Below are 12,648 nucleotides of genomic sequence, written 5' to 3' on the forward strand. Positions count from 1 at the left end.
GCATGCATATTAAATTCGTGTTCGCTGTCTGTCTGCGTGCGGTGTGCACAGCAAGTATGCACGGTACATATGTGTACAAAAACAACAATGATAACAGCAACAACAATAACACATGCTAGCAATTAACATGCAAAGGTCATTTTTATTAAGAAACCAATAGCAAGCGGCAAACATAGATACAACAACAACAAAAAAATTGAAAAAAATACATATATACATATATGTACATAAGCATATGTATGCTACGCTTTTTTTGTATCTTTTTATTTTTTTTTTATATTTTCATTTGATTTTTTTCTCTTATTGTTGTTTGCTCTGACCCACAATGCATTATGCTACGCTTTTTTTGTATCTTTTTATTTTTTTTTTATATTTTCATTTGATTTTTTTCTCTTATTGTTGTTTGCTCTGACCCACAATGCATTAAGTCACTATTTGTGCGCTTTATTATTTGTTTGTGTTTGTTGTTGTTGCTTTCGTTTTTTTTTTTTTGTAATTTTTGTCTGCTGCATTTCTTTATATACAAATATATCTACATACATGCAGCTAAATATATATTTGACGGCATTTCTAAAATCACCTATCTGTATGTATGTGCTTGTATGAATGTGAATGTATATGTACATATGTGTGCGTGTGTGTGTGTAAGCAACAATTGTAAAATTTTGAGGAATACCCTTATAAATAAATAATACTTAAGCACACATTGCTGGCAGCACAGCGCTGACACATACATATATACAAAAAAAATATTCATATGAATACTGTGTGCTTGAAAAGTGAGTCAACAGCAATATTTTTTATATATTATTTTACAATTATAAGCATTTATTAAGTAAATTTATTCATATAAACAATTTTACAAAGATTTGTATGTGATAATCTGCCTCTAATACTATAAGGGTCGTACAAGCCAATAAGATCTTAGAAGATCCAAACGAGTTTGATTAAGGTCCATCTTTTCTTCTCACTTTCTGTCAATAAAAATATCAGTAGCAGCAATTCGCTTTCAGTGGAAGTACTCATACTCCTTACATACTTACACTACAAATATCTTTAGAGACTACAACTCTATGTCTCTGTTTCATAAATTTATTGCAATTTTTCTATGAATTTCTTTCACAGAACACTCCCGAGTTTTTTCAGTCTATGATAGGACTTATCTGTCGAGACCACATATGCTTTTTCACCTAATCTTCTCTTAATCTTAATCTTAATCCTTCATCTGTTATTTTTGGATCATCAACGGAACATCAATGATCTATACAGTGTATCTGAATACATAGAGAACGCGTACTAAGAAAATTAATAACAAAGGATGTCTTATATAAATTATATATGCATGCCATAGGTTCTAATATAACTCTACTCGGATTTGTTCGCATTTTCTATATTTCTCAGTGCTGTATCCATTATTCTTAAATTATAGAACGACCCGTTATAAAACTGACACTTGCTCTGGATACCAATATATGTATTTTTTATTTAATTTCGGGTTTTCCAAATTTTCTCTAACTTTGAATACCATTTTCATATCATCAGCATTTAATCAACTTATTTATATTTCTTGAATTTAATATATGTATGTATATAGTTTCATACTATATGTTTCATACAGCGATGGGATATCTCATTTTAGTAATTGCCTTACAACTCTGTGAGAGGAATAACTTCTTATGATATTTCAATCTCTACGCTTCTGAAAGAGTGTAAGATAGCGGTCAAACAGTTCAAGAGATTGGTTAGTATCGATCACATTGATTGCATTTGTCTCTGACTCTGTTTATTCAATTGGTAATCCATTGTTTGGCTTTTGATTGGCGAAATTATTACTTTTTCGGGAAAGTGACGTATAGCTCCATCTATCATCAGAAGAAATTTTTCTCCGTCAAATATTCATGGAAAATGTGTTATATATAGTAGTAAAGCCTCCGCTGGCATACAGTCTATTATATTTTGGCCTCCGAATGTAATTTTTTTGATTTGAAGGAAATTCTATGATGCTTAAGAGTATATATTTTAATTACTTTCCAATGATAATTATGATAACTTTAAAAGATATTCGTCTAAATTCACATACCCTATGCTCCTAAAAACACGCGCAACATTATGTTGAGCGTATAACAACTGAAATTGAACAACAAACAACTCAAGAGCGCAATTTCGCACATTTGAAGGACGGAATTTCGTAGCGTTAGATGCATGTCTACAACAGAAACATTGTTGTTGTTGTTGTAGCAAAAACTACAATTAAACAATTAAATGTAGATGAGCTAAGCGAAAATCGCACAAAAAAAGTTAGCAGTCAGCAGTAAATTGCCAGCGCCAACCTACACAAACACTCACAACAACAACAACAAATAGTTATTGTTAGCTATTTGCATACGCTTATGAATCTGTGTGTGTGTATGCGCGCTATAATTGTTATGTATGCCTCACCAAACACCCTGCACAGCCCGTCAGCGGTCAGTTAGCGATGACGCTACGCGCTTTGCTGTACGCCACACACATATGCGATGGGGATTGCACCATAAGCAACAGAAAAAAATTGAAAAAAAATAAAAATCTTGTATAACAACAACAACACCAACGCCACAATGGCCACCTCCGCGCGACTGTCACACAGTCAGCAACAACAACACTGTCAATTGGGTACGCCTCGCCTCGATCTTGTCAAACTGGTATTTCACACTCGCCACAGCATGACAGTGCGACGAAAATAGCTAAAAAGCCAAATAAACAATCCAACAAAAAACACAAAAAAGTGTCAACTAAAGAGTTGGTAAAAATAAAATATTTGTTGTGTGTGTGTTTGTAACTGTGTTTAGCGTTGACAATAAAACGTTTCACAGTGTCATTTGAAATGAAATTAAAAAAGCTGCTGTCATCAAACAACAACAAAAACACAATGCAGCGGCGTTGAAGCGTGTTGATGATGAGAAAATCACAATGTTAATTTGTGTCGTCGCTGCTAAAATTGATTTTGAACAAAAAAAAGTAAAAAAAAAAATAATAGAAATAATAAAAAACTGTCGCGTTAAATTGCTGGTGATCATGCCATTCAGCATAGCAATCGGTTTTTAGTGCTTTGGTATGCCATGCCAAATATTTATTTTTATTTGACGCCTGCAGATACTCGAGCACAGCTGGTTCGTAAGAGACACACTCACACATACATGAACCCTTTATATGTGTTTATGTATACTGTTGTTTGGTAAAAATAAAGTTCTGTTGCAGGTGGAGTATGGTTTAACATTGTATGAGTTACTTATCCGTTGACAGATTTTCGATAGAGCTTTTACACTTAAAATTAGCAGACTGATCTAGTGACCGATCTAAGAGGCAGTTTCTTTGTACACTGTTAGACTTTGGCAGCCACTAGTAACCAAAGAAAAAAAATATTGAAAAAGAGTACATTCGCGCATAAAAGTATGCTAAAAAAATAATTTTCAAATAAATTCAATTTGAATTCGGCATAAAAATCAGTTCATCGCGAAAAAGTATGAACTTCAAGTAAAATAATACAAAAAAGCATGCGTAAACAGTCATTAATAATAAAAGTTGTGAACTTGTCTTTTTTATAATGACCTCTAGACTCAAGAAACGCATGTTCTAGCGATTTAGTGTCAACAGGTTACTACTCACTACTGCCAGAAGTGTTGAAATCTCTCAGCACCATTCACTTTACTGCAATATTATTTTTATTTTTCATCCATTTACACTACTTTTTCCATATTCCATGCTTCATCATCATATTTATCTCTCGAGCCAACGACACACATATTATTATTTATTTTGATATTTTGCTCTTTTGCAGTTATTTATTTAAGTAATTTTTTTAGCTAAAGATATTTACAAAGCTCACAACTACGTAATTTATTTTTTTCTTCACAATTAACACACTACCGGTTGAAAACGCCGCCAGCAGTGCCACTAACACTTTTAACATACATAAAGCACAAATAAAGCATAAAAGCAAATACAATAAACACAACCGTTTTTGGTTATTCACTGGACCGCACGTGTGTCTGCCGCCACACCCGCCCCGCTGAGGTAAGCCCCCCGTCTTCTTAAGCGCACAGTTGCAAAAAAAACCTGACTGTCGCTGCCGTAAACTTTGTTTACGCCACTCTTTCAGCTGACTGACTTACTTTAGCTCCACCGATATGTGGGTATGTGTGATTGTAGTTGTCTACAGAACCCCCTCTCTCTCTTCTTCCCTCAACTCTACACTGAAGTTGTTCTCTACTATTTATGATTCGTTTCTTGTTATTTCATGCGGTTTGAGCCGGTTCCATGCGTTGTCACCTGGTTGTCCAAACTACTTTTGTATGCGTAATGCAATTGTTGTTGTGTGATTTTATTCGATTTTTAAATATTTTCTGTTAAATTTTGCATACATTATACGAAACTACCTTTTGAGCTATTAATTTATTTGTTTTATCGAGTGTGGGGTTTTCTTTTTCGTCTCATTTCGTTTGTTTGTGCAAGTGTTTGTATATATTTAAGTGTCCAAGTGGTTCGTTCAGCCGTGGCTTTTGCACTAATTTTATGATTTTATTAATTTTCAACGCTGAGGCAATCAATATACATACATACATACTCGTTTAATCATATGAATCAAATTGTTTATTCGATAAATTGGTCTGATTCATTTCATTTTAATTTCCAATTGATAGTTTAATTTATTTTATACATTTAATTAATCATAAATTACTATGAAATTGATATCGAGATAAAGTTGTATGTTGTTGTTATACATCTATAATATAAAACGACGATAAATATTTAAAATATATTATATATTTATTGACTTCATTTACATAGAACTTTAAAATAAATATGAGCAGATATGTTAAATATCGATATCGAATGAAATCTTTGGGAGCTTTTACTTCAAACTTTCACTTTTCAAATGCTTTCGCAATTCCACTGAAAAAAGCTTTCATCACTGATGAACTTTCACTTCCGTTTTGGAAAGCTTTCACCAAAGATATAGTTAACTATATTAGGACTTATTAAATATATTATCTTATTTATAAAAAATTAAAAACAAAGCAAATTCTACAAAACTTTCGTCAGAATTTTCGAAATGATAATGAAGCTTTCACCAAAAATTATAAATTACAATATATTGCATTGGAAAGACAAAGTTTACTGTATATGGTAACGCTTTCAATGATTTGAGAGCTTTCACAAAGCTTTCATAACTGCTGTAAAGCTTTTAAAATTTCTAATTTCAAGTTGTTGACTGGCCCCACGAATTGTTATTAAGTCCTAACGATTCTTCACTCCTTACTGTTTTCAAAAGCTTTCACTCCTTCCCAAATAACTTTAGTCTTTTTTGAGTTTTTACTAAAAAATATAAAGTGAAATGTTAAGATTTATGACATTGAAGAACCCAAACAGCAGCAACGACAACTTTTTGATAGATTTGAGAGCTTCCACAGAGCTTTCATGCCTGTTGTTAAGCTTTTTAAATTTTTTCTCAATTTCTATTTATTTAATTTGCGTTTTATTTTTACGATATTCCGTGTTGGCAATCATAGTTTGTTGGTTGCCTGAATCGTCGCTATTTAGCGTAACTCCGCTACCGCTGGCACTTTGACCAAGCAAAAAAAAGCAAACAGATGAAATTTGCTCAGCCGGAAAAGGTGAATGTGTACTTTGGCTATTGAACGGGAGAGCGACGGGTACGCAGTGCAGCCTAACACCAATGTCTGCCAGCTGGCGTTGGGTATTTGTTGAATTTGGCAGCCAACTTGAACGTCCATTCAAACGAATTATATATGAAAATTCGCCACAAATAAAAATTTTGTATTCAAAAGTATGCACAAAGTCGCAATCGCTAACTAGTGGGTGTGTGCCGCTCCCCCGCCGCGCACCCACTCAACCGCGGCGTGAAGAATGTCAAGTGTGTTGAGTGTGAAATCAGCGCCAAAATTTCGAAAAATAATTTTCAGTGAAATCAAATAAACGAGTATTTTTCAAAAACCTAATAAAAAACATTAAATAAGAATTCTTCATTTTTATTTTTGAAATTTGAATGTCATTGACGTAGTCTTCCATGCTAAAAACAGCTGAGAAAATTTATTTTATGCAACTGTTTATGAAAAAAATTGGAAATTTTTGGCGACTTTGCTTGGGCAACTAGGCGCCTGTGGCAACATATAGTGTCGGTGTGGGAATTTCCCATTTATAATTTTTAGCTTATTTAAATGCCATAAATAAAATTAAGCAAAAATAAAATTTTCAAAAAGTCAAAAGTGTGTCTTCTTAAAATCTTCAACACTAATAAACAATGACAATAATAAATTAAAAATATATATTATATCATCTCTGCTATCTCTGCTTCGTTCACATTCCACCAACTCATGCTTTATTCGCACCTAATGTCTTCTATTCAAATTAGGTCCACACGTTTAATTAATTTTATTTCGAACACGCTTCTTTCTATGCAAATTATTTTCTAGAATTTCAAACTTTTTTATAATTTGCAATTTATACACGCCTCATTTGCATTTCTTCGCGCTCCATAAGTTGTATTGTTGTTGGCTATATTCGGTTAATTCATACCGAAAAATTGTGGATTTTTATGTTCTTTTCTATTGCTGCCTACACTTTTGCTTTCAAGTTCATAAATTTTTGTGTACAAAATATTGCTGCTAAAATTTTTGCATATTTTCAAATCATTTATTTGATTGTTTGCTTTAATTTTGTGTTTTTATTTTATTTTTATTTGTTTAACATTTTTTTTGTTTTTTTATTTATTTATATTTATATTTCGTTTTGGTGATTTTGTCTAATTTTACGGTCATTAAATAATGAATTACGATCAGTTTTGCTAAATTTTAAATATTTGTGTTATATTAAGATTTTGTTTAAAATATGGGGTTGAAGAATATGAAAGGAAGAATATTTAAAAACCAATTAATTAATTACAAATTTTTTGTTGAAATTAAAATAAATAATTATTATTATTATTTTCTGTAGTGTTAAATTTTTTTTATTTACATTTTTTTTATTAATTTTAATTTTTTGGAAAATATTTAATTTTTTTTTTTAAATTCTTACAAATAAATGCAATTTTATTCATTAATTTTTTAAATTTTCAAAATAAATACATAAAGTACAATTTTGTTTGATTAAAAAACATAGTAATTTTTTCAAATAATTTTTTAATCATTTTTTCAAATTTTATTTTTTTTTATTTAATAATTTTTGTTTATTTAATAATTTTTTCAAATATTATTTTTTTTTTATTAAAATATTATTTTATATATTTTTTAAATTTATTTTCAAATAATTTTTATTTTTGTTAATTAAAATATTATTTTGTTTCTTTTAATTGATAAATTTTTTTTGGATTTAAAACTTTTAAATTAAATTATTATTATTATTATATAATGTTTTTTACTTTCATCGAAACACATTTGTAATATTTTTTTTTTTATAATTCTTACAAATAATCAAATTTTTAATTTTATTGATAAAATTTTATTTTTTATCAATTAAAATTATTACTTTTTAATGTTTTAATTAAAGTTAATGTTTGATTTTTATTATTTTATTTTAGTTCATTTTATTTTATTTTATTTTATTTAATTTAATTTAATTTAATTTAATTTTATTTTATTTTATTTAATTTAATTTAATTTTATTTTATTTTATTTAATTTTATTTAATTTAATTTTATTTTATTTTATTTTATTTTATTTTATTTTATTTTATTTTATTTTATTATATTTTATTTTATTTTATTTTATTTAATTTAATTTAATTTAATTTATTTTATTTTATTTTATTTTATTTTAATTTATTTTATTTTTTATTATATTTTAATTTATTTTATTTTATTTTATTTTATTTCATTTTATTTTATTTTATTTTATTTTATTGTATTTTATTTAATTTAATTTAATTTAATTTTATTTTATTTTATTTATTTTTATTTTTTTTTATTTAATTTTATTTAATTTTTTTTATTTTCTTTTATATTATTTTATTTTATTTTATTTAAATTTATTTTATTTAAATTTATTTTATTTCATTTTATTTTATTTTATTTTATTTTATTTTTTATTTTATTTTATTTTATTTTATTTTATTTTATTTTATTAAATTATTTTTATTGATTAAATATGTATATTAGATAAAAAAATATTTTATAAATTTTTACTTTTATTAAAGTAAATTCTATTGTTTTTTTTTTCACAATTTATATTTTTTATAATTTTTTAATTGTTTTTTTTTTTTAATTATTAATGTTTTTAATTAATTAAATTCTTAACAATATATAAAATATTTTTTCACAATTTTTTATTCCAATTATTGGAAAAATAATTAAATATTACAATATTTTTTTAAGTATTTTAAGCATACATTTTTTTTTTAATTTTATTTAAATAATTATTTAATTTAATTTAAAAAAAATAATTTTTTTGTCTTTTAAATTTAAAAATCAAATTAAATTCGGTTACGCATGGGGGAAAATGTTAACTTAAAAAAATGTTAAAATAAATAATTTTTATATACTATTTTTGTTGTTGTAAAATTTTTTATTATCGCAAAATTTATTTTTCAACACTGACAATACAACTTTTTAAAGTACAATTGTTTACAAACACACCCACAAGCCTCCATATTTACATACATACATATTATATATTCGTAAATAAAAACAAAATAGATCCCTCCTACAACGCATACCAAACACCTACGCGGCCAATCACAGCATGCCTCTTGACACCTCAACTGGCTCGTCCAAACTAATACCGCTTCTAACACACTCATTTTTCCCTCCCGCCAACACTCATCAACACCGAAACTCGCCACTACAACTTGCCAATCGCTTGAGAAAATCAACGAATGATTACTTTTGCCACAAAAAACGTTTCGTTTGTTTGTCTAACATTTAGCGCGTTATTAATAAAAAATTAATAGCAAAAAAGCATTAGAAACAACAATAAAAATAACAGAGCTACCGCAGAAAAAAAAAATTAAAAAAAAAATCGTTTGAAAATACCAAAAATGTATACTCAGACAAAAACAACAAAAACAAACGTTTATTTATTAGCATAAGCTAAAATGAAAATTTTTACGTCAATATCTGGGAATTTCCGCTGTGAATATTTTTCAAACAAATAAGCGGCGAAAAATATGGAATTCGAAAATTTTCTCGGTGTTTTAAGTGCTTTCCTGTCTTAAGTGTGGGCTGTTGCTTGTGGATTGTTGTTGTATTATACAATATATATGAAATTGTTGTATTTATACTTTTATACTTTATTTTTACTTTGGTATATGAATTTTCTAATAATTTCTATGACGCGTCGTAGTTGTAGTCATTAGCTTTTGGATTTTCTCATGACAGTTGCGCGACTATTTGTTGCTTGATGTCACCGCAACACTTCCGAACCGCGATGGGAAATTTCAAAGCGGCATATTAATGAGAAAATAAGCCAGCCACACTATTTGTTTGTTTATTTATTTAGAAAAATATTTATTACATATGTACATATATTTAAATATTATTTATTTTTCCTACTTTTGCAAAGCCAAAAGCCTGCCAAAACACAGGTGAACATTTTCAAAATATTATATTTTTCAAAGAAATACAAAAAAATCAACTTGATCTTCACATTTGAAAATATGTGAAGGTGACGGTAGTAAATTTCGAAAAGATTTTTATTGCTTTCGAAAATACATATTTTAGTACTATATATCAAGAATATATAAAAATTTTGAGGTTAGGTAAGGTTATGTTAGATTCTATTATTCTGATTTCTGCTAATTTCATTTCACTGCTGCTTTGCTGTTCTTTGCAATATGTTTCCAGACTTAGATAACTCCGAAATCGTTAAATATTGAAATTCAATTTCGAATTTCTAAGCATAGTTTCAAAACAATTTTCTGCCCGAAAGTAAATGTTACATCACTCGAAATTCGTTATTTTATCATGAAACATAATAAAATAACATTCTCCGAGAACTGAAGAGCACTGCTTACTCTCATGAACCTTCACCTTGAACTTTAAATACTTTCAACTTGACCACCTGAAAAACTAAGCTCTTCAAACGCTTATGCAAATCCTCCTAGAGATAACATTTCTGTCAAAAGCCTTATCAAAAAATGCCCACTTAACAAACAATGTTTGACTGATAACTTTGAGATAATAGAATTGGGCAAATAGCAACAAAAAGCAAAAAAAAATCACATACTCCTTTCGTGTTAATTTTTCGGTGCACCCAAAACTGTAAACTAATTTGTTTACGCTCAAAAATCATTCTTATCACATCCGCAATCTAGCACGTTTCCAGCATAAAACACCGCAACACAGGTTGGGGGCGGTTGAAAGTTATTTGAGGGCATAAAGGAAATACGTATTTGTTGGTTGATAAGATAATTGTGCTAAAAATGTAACTTTTTTGCACTGAAAGTATTCCAGAGTTTATGGCTCAGCCATAAAATGTATTTATTGTAGGTATGTGTGTGTGCTTTATTCCAGTAATATTTGACTTGAGTTAAGGTGAAGTGTGTGGACTTAAAAAGCAGGTGAAATTGTTATTGTTATAAAGATAGTATGGGATTAATAATATGAACTACTTTAGAGTGGTTTTAACTGGTTGAGACATTTGATAAAATATTTTCGCCACGTAATTTATGAAGCAATAAGAAATTATCCTGATTGTACTGTACCTAATATGTACGCCTGACAGAGTAGTTGCTCATACGCCTAATGGCAGCAAATATTCATATTTTTATACTCTCGCAACAAAGTTGCTAACGAGAGTATAATAATTTTTTTCACCTAAGGGTTGGTTATAAGTCGTAAAATTAAAAGAATTAGATATAGGGCTATATATACCAAAGTGATCAGGGCGACAAGTAGAGTTGACATCCAGATGTCCGTCTATCCACCCTACCGTGCAAGCTGTAGAGATATCTTGATGAAACTTGGTACACGTATTTCTTGGCACCATAACAAGGTGAGGTTCGAAGATGGGCAAAATCGAAAACCACTGCCTATAACTAAGCCATAAATTTATTATAACCTATGAAAGTGAAATTTGGTACAAAGGATCGTTCTAGGAAATGGCATATTTGGATGTTTTTTTTTTTTGGGAAAGTGGGCGTGGCTCCGACCCCTACTAAGTTTTTTTGTACATATTTCGTAAACTACTTAAACTACATCAACGAAACTCTCAGGAGTCGTTTTCTTAAGGCACCTTCTTATACAGTATGGAAGAAATCTATAATCTGCGCCCATCTCCCACACAAAGATTATGTTGATTAATTCAATAAGATAAAACCACCAGAAACCTTAAATTTCATTATAAAGATGACACAGAAGAGCTGTACTCAAATTGATATACAAAATTATAAATACCATATCTCCGAAACTACTCGACCAATTTCAATGACATTCGATTCATAACATTCCCCTGGCTTCCCAATGATATGTTTTGAAAATAGTCCAAATCGGTTCACAGCCACGACTGCTTCCCATATACCAAAGCTTTGAAGTCAATCTGAATCGATTACTTTGCAATATATAAAGTAAGCACTAGTGAAGATATCAGAACAGAACTTTTCAAAAATACTGCAATTATAATATGGCATCGTCTTTCTAAAAATCGAAATCGGACCATAAGTTTTCAAGGCCCCATACATGCGCATATCGAACATGAGAACCTCAGGGCTTTCAATACTTTTTTTTAGCGAGAATATAGATATTTTGAAGAAATTCAGAGGGAATATTTTTCTTCTAATAATATGACTCCGTGTCAAAAATTAGTGAAATCGGGTTATAACTTCCCCTATATACCTAATTTTAGGGTTTTCAAACTTTTAATGGACTTTATACCATATATGTATATGCCGAATATGTGAGTCCAATTGTGTGTTATATAATCTTAATAATATTAAAAAAAAAAAAAAGATTTAAAAACAAAAAAACATAACATAATCTAAGACAACAAGTGATTATTCCACAATAAATATATAATAAGACAACACTGATAAAATAAAAAAAAAAAAAAAAAAAAACAATTAAAAGGCCAAAATGTACAATATTTAAAAGCTTAACAAAATAATCCACCTATAAACTATATCAAACAGCTACAGGCTTTTATTTACTGAACAAACGAAAATTTCGCATCATCAGCAACAACACAAACAAACAAACATACATACAGAGACACTAGTTATTGATACACTCAGTGGCATTGCCAATGCTTTGCAGTGACAACATGTGGCGGCAGTTATAAAAAAAAAAAACAATTCGATTTACATATAAATATGCAAACATAGAAATACACAAATGTCTGTATGTCCACTTAGGTATCTGAAACTCGTTTCCAGCGAATAAATACAAATATCATACGAATTTAGCGATAAAAGCGAACAAATAAATCTACGTGTGTGTGTGCTTGTGTGTATGCAATTTGACTTGATTCATATTAACCGCAGCGATTTACACGTAAACGGCAACCCCAAAAGCCCCCAAACCCGCACAAAACACGCGCACACACTCGTTTTGCTGCGCACGCTCTCTTGCGTCGCTCTCTACTTACGCCGATGCCGTGGTCGCTGTGGTTGTACGTACGAGTATGTACACTCATCATTGTTGAGCTGGCTGGCTGCCTCACC

The 12,648-nt window shown here is 29.2% G+C and overlaps 2 protein-coding genes across 10 annotated transcripts in view; one reads left to right on the top strand and one right to left on the bottom strand.

Annotated features, from left to right (window-relative positions):
- The window catches only part of LOC105218914 (G-protein coupled receptor dmsr-1), a 463,512-nt gene that overhangs the window by 391,518 nt on the left and 59,346 nt on the right, over nt 1-12,648 (bottom strand). The window lies entirely within an intron of this gene.
- Nucleotides 1-12,648, top strand: part of LOC105217474 (pneumococcal serine-rich repeat protein) — a 159,170-nt gene that overhangs the window by 113,588 nt on the left and 32,934 nt on the right. The window lies entirely within an intron of this gene.

The sequence above is a fragment of the Zeugodacus cucurbitae genome, chromosome 6, assembly GCF_028554725.1.
Source record: "Zeugodacus cucurbitae isolate PBARC_wt_2022May chromosome 6, idZeuCucr1.2, whole genome shotgun sequence".
Lineage (NCBI taxonomy): Eukaryota > Metazoa > Arthropoda > Insecta > Diptera > Tephritidae > Zeugodacus > Zeugodacus cucurbitae.